Below are 8,038 nucleotides of genomic sequence, written 5' to 3' on the forward strand. Positions count from 1 at the left end.
AGGCTGCTCTCTTCCTGGTCCTTTGACTAGGGAGAACAGTCTGTTCTTTGAGCTTTTTTGTCTGCCCAATATTGACATTCTGGTTGTAGGCTTCTGATGGTTTGAGCTTTATTTAGTCCCCTATCTCCTCCAGTGATTTGGAAAGAGTTTATTTTCCTTTTTATATGTTAATATTTACCCCCAAATACGTGACTAATTCTAAAATATAGCAATATCTCTAGATCTTACCAGAGATCTTGGAACGCTTCTACTTTAACAATCAGATTCAATGTCTTGCATGTTATCACTGTCATGTATTTTGACTCTATCTTATTTGTAAGTTCTTGCAAATTTTAATTTTTGTTACAAGGTTCCTTATACTCAATGTTTATTTTAAATTCCCAATATGTTTGCCAATTTCTCTGTTCAGCATTGTTTCTTGCTTTCCTTTCCTCTCTCCTGATTCAATTACATTCTTGCTGAAATACATGCTTAATAGCTTTTTATTGATAGCAAATGGTGATGGTCTTTTTGTTTTTCTTTTATTCTGACAAATGTTTTACTCTAAGGTTTTCTCTGATCAAGAAGACCTTAATGTTCCCCTACGCTTGACTAAACATCAGACAGGCTTCTTCTTGACTTTAGGCCCCTGATCTCTGTTAAATAAAATTTGTAAGACGCCGTTGATTTGGACTAGCTCCTTCATGAGGCCCCATAGACAAGACCAAAATAAAGTTTAATCAAAGCAGCTGGGCTTCAGGAGCCCAGGAGGCTCTGTAACCAATTAACCAATTAAACCATAACCACTTAAATGGCCTCTGTACTTCACTTCTGTTTTCTCTTACTGCTGCCTGATCACGTCGTTGACTGTGGAGTTCTCAGAACCTGTTTGGGTTCTGAGGGTTATCTGATTTGCAAATTATTTTTTCCTTTTTTTTTGCTCCAAAAATCCATTTAATAGCTTGCCCTCGGATAGAGGATGTATCAGCTATCAAACTGATAAGAACAGATACTACGCTCGATCTTAGCCAAAAGGCCGAGAAGCGATTTTTCCTCTTAAAACTCAGTTAAATTTAAACTGTTTAAGGTTTTTCCTTCAACAGATTGGCATAGTTGGCAGAATTCAAAGGAGAGCTCCAGTGACCCCTAGAGAGCCTGAGGTGAGCAAGCGAAAGTAGCCCCAAAAGTCCATTGTGTCTATTGATCTCTCCTGGCAACTGAAGATTGTGGGCGAGTTCTTGCTCAGTTTCCAGCATTCACTAATTTGTGTTCTGAACTCTCTGGGCTTATTTGAGCAATTTGATCTGAACTAGGATCAGCAGTGGCAACAGAAACAAGATGAGGTTCTCCAGGAAGACCTTGGGTGTCTGACTGAATCAGACAGAAACTGGACTGGATCCAGAGCTGCACTGGAGTTAAGGTAGGATTTTTAAAGCAGTTGGTTTGGTAATAGGTTTGTTTCAATTCCAGGAGTTTAGAACTCATTTATCTGGAACTCTAGCCAATTTCATGTATGAGAAATATGAACCTGGGGTTAGGCACTATGGCTTACATCTATAATTCCAGCACTTGGGGAGGTGGAGGCTGGTGTATCTCTTGAGCCCAGGAGGTCAAGACTGCAGTGAGCAATGATTATTTCACTGCACTCTAGCCTGAGTGACGGAAGTGAGATCCTTCCTCTAAAAAAAAAAAAAAAAAAGACTCAATACATGTGCTTTTTACAAGAATGATTCAACCTTACTAGAAATAACTCAGAATTAAAGTGGCCATAGTGAGGAAGTTTTAAGTTGAATAAAATTATTTGCAGGACACATTAGAAAAAGAAGGATCAAAACTCCCACAAAAACATGTAATACACTTTAAATTAATATGCAGAGGTATCTAATAGATTAAATGAATCAAAAATTGCCCCTCTAAGTGATTCTTTACAGAAGGCAAATAAATGCTTAAGCAATAATTAGAGGACATGATGAAAAAGGAGTTTATTCTGACTGAATTAACCCTGACTGCTCCTTCTCCTTATCCATCATTACCCCAATACTCTGATTCCTCTTATATTTTTGCTCAATTATCATTTTTATCTTGAGCATAATTAAAAAGGGGAAGTTCAACAAATGCCTGGTTGCCTGCCATAACCGCTTAAATCCATGGTCTAAAGCTGAGATTAGAGCCACTGTAAGAGACTTTGCTATTCCAGAAGTAAATCCCCACAAGTTTACAAAGGAATTTAGAATTCTCATAGGAACTTCACATCTAGGACGCCCTGATGATTACCAATTTATTCACATGATATTTGGACCTGGTGAAGCTCGTAAATGGATGGTAACAGTATAATAGAAAGAACTTGAGCAGGAAATTAGACACCTTCTTCCCACATGAGGAGGGATGAAACGAGCTGTCACTGAAAACCAGTTAAATTCAATCCTTCCAGTTTTTCTACAGAAAATGGATTGGCCCAACACATACTCTTGCAAGCAGAAGAAAGATAAGCTGGTTTCAGATTAAAGAGCTCATTTAGAAACACCATTTGTAAATGGTGGGTTTAAAAATACAGCAAGGGAGTGTTTCCTTAAGAGACTGAAATGACATTAACTGCTTTATTTGTAAACGAACTTTGTCTTAAACTTAGCAGTCTGATTAAGAAACATAAACTGGCTGGGTGTGGTGGCTCGTGGCTGTAATCCCAGCGTTTTGGGAGGCCAAGGAGGGTGGATAACTTGAGGTCAGGAGTTCAAGACCAATTGGGACAACATGGTGAAGCCCTGTCTCTACTAAACATACACAAATTAACTGGGTGTGATGGCAGGCACCTGTAATCCTAGCTACTTAGGAGGCTGAGGCAGGAGAATTGTTTGAACCCTTGAGGTGGAGGTTGTGGTGAGCCAAAATTGCACCACTGCACTCTTAGCTGGGCAATAGAGCGAGACTCTATCTCAAAAAAAAAAAAAAAAAAAAAAAAAGAAAGAAAGACAAAAGAAACAAACTGGATGGGAAGTTGTAAATATGGCTGCATTAGTAGCTTTAGCTGAACATTTTGAGACAACTTTAAAACAAGAAAAAAAAATGCCAAAAACTAACAAACTTATGTCCCTCCAATTACAACTATTGCAGGGACTGGACCAAAGGGACTTTTTCATCCTTATTTTATCCTACAACCAAAAGACCTAGATTAAAAAAGTCTTTATCCCAATATGTCTGCCTTTATGGCAAACAAACAAAACACAGGAACAGAGATTATTTATTCTTCATGCTCATCTACCAGTAAGCCTCCTCCCTTTAGACCAAATTGGACTGCTTCCCCACTCAGAAGGGCAATATGGTGGTGATTCTAAAATGCCAGCTGGAAAAGAAGTAAAAGCTGTTCATGGAGTAGGAAGATGTGACTCTCCCCAACAGCAAACCAAGGGAACTTAGAAGGAGATGTCAGTGAAAAATGTCAAGGCAGAAGCCTTGGGAGGCCAAAAAGAAAAAGCAGAGCATGGCCCAGAAATGACCATGTGGGCCAGCTACTGGGAGCATGTAAAGGACGTACAGCAGGTGTAGGGCAAGATCTGGATTCTTCAGGGGCAGCTGGAGAATTCCATCCTGAAGAATGCCTCAAACCAAGCCATGAGCCAGGTGGGGAGCAAGTAGAATGTGTAGCTGGTCAAGCTCTGGCAAGAGCTCAGCAAGGAGCTGGTGAAGCCAGAGGCTACATGTCAGGAGGTGTACATGTGGGAGGCCAACAGAGGAGGAGTCCTAGAAGTCACAGGTCATAGTGAAACATCTCAGAGATACTGTAGAGAAGCTAACAGGGGAACATAAAAATTCAGATCAGGTGAGGGAATGCACCTAGCATCTGGAGGTGAAGCTAAAGAAGCACCTGGAAGCCACAGCACTGAGCCAGAACTACATCAAAGAGGTGGTAGGGTTGAGGCAACTTTAGATAGACTCTCAATCTCAGCCAGATGCAGCCAAGAGTGAAGCCCATAACTGAAAGGAAATGCTAATTCAGCTAGTGCTGAATGGATATGATTCCGTTAGAATGCAATTAGAATGATATCTATATGATTGATCCAAGTCAATGTTTATGATGATCTATGTCATAAACAATGCAATGCCCCTGATTTGAGAAACAAAATTGGTATCTGAAAGAATGTAAATTCAGTGTTATGCACAGACTCATGCAGTGCCTGGATGGCCACCTGGTCCTCCCTGAGTCCTGGAAGCTTCCGCTGTTAAGAGCTTTGCACTCTACAACTCATGTAATAGGCAAACAGATCCAAATTTTGAAAAAATGTTGGTGGGGTGACAAATTTAAAATTGTTAGAATAGTTTGTGCTCAATTTTTGGTTTGCCAAACTCGTAAGCCTTGGAAGACAATCAAATCTCTGGTGGCACTTTTCTGCTACCTGAAGGACCGTTTCAACATTAACAGTGGGATTTCATTCAATAACCACATTAAACAGGATACAAATACATTAGTGCTCCCTTATCTGCAGTCTTCCTTTCTGTGTTCAGCTACCTATGGTCAACCACGGTCCAAGAATAGGTGAGTACATACAGTACCACATTCACATAGCTTTTGGTGCAGTATATTGTTACAATTGTTACATTTCATTATTGTTAATCTCTTACTGTACCTAATCAGTAAGTTAAATGTTGTCATAGGTGTATATATAGGAAAAAACATGGTTCATGTAGGATTTGATACTACCCATGGTTTCAGACATCCTTTATGGGTCTTGAAACATCCTCCAATGATAACAGGGCGGGGCTACTGTATGTTCTTGTATTGGTCTGTGTTTGTGGTTGAATAGCTTTTCTGCATAGGAAAGTTAATGCTATAATAGGAGCCAAGAAGCTATCAAAATGTGTTTATTAAGTAACAAATATTCATGAAATTTCAGAGTCATTTCTAAGTAAATTAAAATACTAAAACATTAACTGTTGAGTATAAGTTTAAAATATATGTATTTTGGCATCTTGTTTTTATACAGCAGAGAGAAACTAAATATATTTGGGTCTGTAAATAAACATGGAAATTGTGTTATGAGAAAACATGTTTCTAAAAATTATAAAATGGTGCTCACCTACCAAATGCTGATATGAAACATTTCAAAATGGCTTACTTCCTAGGTTTTCACTGGAAGTCTAGGTTGCTGAGAGTTAGAAATTCTAATCAATATATGGCAATTGAGAATAGAGATGATAAGGCAAATAACTCCTTATGTGAGGAAACTGGGATGTAATTTTGGTAAATGAAGCTTACATAAAGGATGCGTTTTTATTAGGGGAAAAGGAGAGTAGTAGTAGTTTTTGTCCTGGAGTGGAGTTCCAGGGTGAGAGGAAGGGAATGTACAGGACAAACAGCTGAGAGGATAGGAAGGTTTAGAGATGAAAGCTTGACCAAAAGAAGAGAATTGTTAAAAAAAATTTGTAGGCGCCTATTGATTTGGACCTTAGTCCTGCACGAGACTCTGCAGACAGAACCAATATGAGGTTAAACCACAGTTGCTGAGCTTTAGGTAATTGTGGGAGGTTCTGTAACCAATCAACCAATTAAACTGTAACCACATAAGTTGTCTCTATACTTCACTTACATTTTCTATAATTGCTGCCTCATCACGTTGTTCACCAGAGTTCATAGAACCTATTCTGGTTGTGAGGGCTGCCTGATTGACAAATCATTTTTTTGTTCTTCCTCAAACTTGATTAAATTTAAACCTAAGATTCTCCCTTTTCCTTTTCCTAGAACATTCTTTAGAAAAGTTGTAATTGAAAATTCTTTCTCTGCCCTTTAAGATGTAAATATTCTTCCAGGCTCTTGCCAGTTTCTTAACTCAGGAATGTCTTTCTAAAGAACTTGGGAATTGTCCCTCTGAAAAATACTCATCAAGTTGGGAGCCATCCCTCTGAAATGTACTCATCAACGTCAAATGTACTTAACAAGTATACTCCATCTTCCCAGTTTCTGTGGGGAGGGTAGGAGCCTAACTTCCACAATCAACAATTAGCAAATACATATGGCCTAATAAAATTGACCAGCTTCCCTACTGACATCCTGCAGTTTTCTTCCACTAGTTCATCCCAGTGCTTAGAAAGTTCGCCTGCTGTTAGTTTCAGCAGAGTTGTGTTCATTCTCTTGCAATAGTCTTGTGTGAAGGCTTTGCTTATTTAATTCCATCTGATGTAATTTCTTTAAAAATTTTATATTTGACACATAATGTGCACATTTATGAGGTATATTTCCATTCATGTATACAATGTGTAATGATCAAATCAGAATAATTAGCATATCACTTCAAACATTTAGTTTTTTGTATTGAACATTCAAAATCTTCTAGTTATTTGAAAATATACAATAAATTATTAACTATAGTCACCCTACAATATTACAGAACACTAGAACTCATTCCTCCTAGCTAGTTGTAATGTGACAAATCTTCATGTGTTTATTTCATTGTTCTGAATGACAGGTTAACTTAGAAAACTATTTTTCCCTCTCTACATTAAAGATACAGAAAATAGCACATGCTAATAATTTTTAATTTGTTTTTGAAGCAAATGCCATTAAGGACACACATCTCAAAAATTTTTTATTGTAAAAAATATGTAAAATAAAATTCACCATTTTAGCCATTTTAAAGTATACAGTTCTGTGTCATTAAGTATATTTACACTATTGTACAATTTTCAGCATCATATATCTCCAGAACTTTCCAACTCAAGTTCTCAACTAAACTTTCACTGTTCCCAACTAAAACTCTGTACCTATTAAACATTAACTTTCAATCTTACTCCTCCAACGCCTTGGTAATCACTTTACTATTTTCTATTTTTATGAATTTGCGTACTCTAGGTACTTCATAAGGGGAATGATACAATATTTGCCCTTTTGTATCTGGCTTATTTCACTTAGCATAATGTCTTCAAGGTTTATCCAAGTTGTAGCATGTTTCAGAATTCCTTTATAAGGCAGACTAATATTCCATTGTATGTGTATACTACATTTTGTTTACCCATTCACCCACTGATGGGTGATTGGGTTGACTGCAATTTTTGGCAATTGTGAATGAGGCTGCTATGAACATGGTGTACAAACACTTTTTTGAGACTATGCTTTCAATTCTTTTGGATATATACACAGAAGTGAAATTGCAGTATATATTCGTATAATGTTGTCACTCACCTACTTTTCAGGACTGATTTTCCTTTCAGACTATTCTTCCAGCCATACTCTTCTTGTCTTTGAACTTTTCACATCTCCTATACCCAGAAAATGCCCTCACACCTTTCACTCCAATCTCTTTTCCCAGTGGCTAATTACTAATCAATTCTCAAGTTTTAATAGAAAAGTCATCTCTTCAGTGATGACTCCTCTGCTGACCTCCTAATTCTCCTAGTTGCAAGTCTTTGTAGCAGACTTTATGGCCCTCTTTTTGACATTCATCACACTTGTTATGGCTTCTTTAATATTTATTTCCCTCATCTTATTCTGAATTATCTAAGGTCAGGAATTGGTTTACCATCGTCTTTGTCAAAGCCTACCCTACAATTTCCCTTCATGCATATGCAATGACTTTGTGATGTATAACTTGGCTAGGTTGAACTATAGTTCCCAGAATTCTCTTTCTAGCATATTTCTGGTTCAGGAGGGCTATAAGGGAGATTCTGTCTCCAGAGCTGGACTGTGGAAGGGAGATTACAGCCATTTTGCAGCAAGCACATGTTGTTGCTGCTGATCTACTGACTTGCTTTCTTGCTGTGAAGCAGCAACTGAGCCAGTGCATGTGTCTGGTCTCCATGAAGAAAGTTCTAGCTTCTGCAATATTCTCTTGCCACCAAGGTCAGAAGCAACAAGAATGGACTTAGGTTTCATTCTGCCCTTGTAGGATACTAGACTTCTCTTAATCTTCCTTTCCTGCCTGCTTGCCATGTAGACTTCAAACTTCAGCCTCAGAAGCTTGAACCCTTCTCTGGTTGAACCCTTGCTGAGACAGAGCAGATTGTTCTTTTCCTTTGTAGCTAATATAAATAGGACATTTACTTGTTAACTTATGTGTCAGCTGCTTCTTCC

The 8,038-nt window shown here is 38.0% G+C and overlaps 1 pseudogene; it reads right to left on the reverse strand.

Annotated features, from left to right (window-relative positions):
• Positions 1–876: 876 nt before the first annotated feature.
• Positions 877–1,027, reverse strand: LOC135275994 (U2 spliceosomal RNA; annotated as a pseudogene).
• Positions 1,028–8,038: the final 7,011 nt, after the last annotated feature.

Source organism: Aotus nancymaae, unplaced genomic scaffold, assembly GCF_030222135.1.
Source record: "Aotus nancymaae isolate 86718 unplaced genomic scaffold, 86718_ANA_hifiasm-v0.15.2.pri h1tg000019l, whole genome shotgun sequence".
NCBI lineage: Eukaryota > Metazoa > Chordata > Mammalia > Primates > Aotidae > Aotus > Aotus nancymaae.